This window comes from Mastomys coucha, unplaced genomic scaffold (assembly GCF_008632895.1).
Source record: "Mastomys coucha isolate ucsf_1 unplaced genomic scaffold, UCSF_Mcou_1 pScaffold15, whole genome shotgun sequence".
NCBI lineage: Eukaryota > Metazoa > Chordata > Mammalia > Rodentia > Muridae > Mastomys > Mastomys coucha.
The window spans coordinates 6,993,749-6,995,568 of NW_022196897.1; positions in this window are offsets into that span (position 1 = coordinate 6,993,749).

Below are 1,820 nucleotides of genomic sequence, written 5' to 3' on the forward strand. Positions count from 1 at the left end.
TGCAAATCAAAATGACTCTGAGGTTCCACTTTACACCAATCAGAATTGTTAAGATCAAAACTTCAAGTGATAGCGGATGCTGGGGAGGATGTGGAGACAGGAGAACACTCCTCCATTGCTGGTGGGAGTGCAAACTTGTATGTTCACTCTGGAAATTAACCTGGTAGTTTCTCAGAAAACTGGAAATAGTTTCACTTGAAGACCCATCTATACTGTTCCTCCATCATACCACAAAGATATGTGTTCCACTATGTTCATAGCAGCCTTATTAGTAAAGGCTAGAAGTTAGAAGCAACCCAGATGTCTTTCTGCTGAAGAATGGATGCAGAAAATGTCGTCCATTTACACAATGGAATACTTGTTATTCGGCTAGTAAAAACAAGGACATCATGAAATTTGTAGGCAAATAGATGGAACTAGAAAATATCATCCTCAGTGAGGTGACCCAGACCGAAAAAGACATGCATGGTATGTACTCACAGATAAGTGGCTAGTAGCCAAAAAGTATACAGTGCCCATGATACACTCCATAGACCCAATGAAGTTAGACAAGGGGGAAGGCTCAAGGAGGGGTGTTTAAATCCCACTTAGAAGGGAGAACAAAATAGCTATGGGAGGTAGAGAGAGGGAGGGAGGGTCTAGGTGGGAGGGGAGGAATTGGGGTGTAGGATCAGGTATGGAGTGCGACAGGAGAGAGGCCCAGAGGGCCAGGAGAATGAATGCTGCCAGGGGAGGGACATGGGGGGGAATCTCTAGGAAGTCCCAGAGACCTGGGATGTGGGACACTCGCAGGACTCAATGTGGGTGGTCTTAGCCAAAATGCCCAACAGTGGGAATATATGGGAACCTGAAGAGACCACCTTCAGTAGCTAGACAGGACTCCTAGTGGAATGATGGGAACATCAACCCACTTACAGAACTTTCCACCACAAACTGCTCCTGTCTAAAAGAAGTGCAGGAACAAAAATAGAACCGAGACTGAAGGAATGACCCACCAGTAGCCGGCCCAACTTCGGATCCATCCTACAGGCAGGCTCCAAACCATGACACTATTAATAATCTATATTGTGCTGGAACACAGAAGACATGGCTGTCCTCTAGAGACTCTATGAGCAGGTGACTGTGACAGATGCACATACCCACAGCCAAGCATTGAGCTGAGGTCGGGGACTCCCAGGGAAGAGTTAGGGCAAAGATTGAAGGAACTGAAGTGGATGGCAGCCCCATAGGAAGACCAACAGTGTCAATTAACCTGGATCCCTGGGAATTCCGAGAGACTGAGCTACCAGCCAAAAAGTATACACAACCTGGTCTGAGACTCCTGGCATATATGTAGCAGAGTGCTTTCTTGTCTGGCCTCAGTGGGTGAGGATGCACCTAATCCTGTGGAGACTTGATGCCCTGGGATTCAGGGATACCAGGAGGGCACACCCTCAGAGGTGAAGGGGAGGTGGTATGGGGGAGGAACTCTGTGGTGGGGGGACCAGGAGGGAGGCAGCATTTGGGATGTAAATAAATAAAATAATTAATTAATACAAAAAAGGAGAAGGTTCACAACCCACAGGTTGAGAACCACTGCTGTAGATAATTCTGTCTGTTAATTCCCTTCTTTAAAAGTGTCTGCTAATAGCACCATTCATAAGGGCCTTTTCCTTGATGTCTCAAGAATGGCTAATTTTGCACACAGGTTGTTAAATTGAGAGTTCCAACAATTATTCATAGAACTGGCTTTTGGTTATGAATGTGAGCTTAATTTAGTACTAGTTTAACAGATTTCACAAAATAGTCTTGTATATCTTGAGCTCACTCGAAGAAATTCC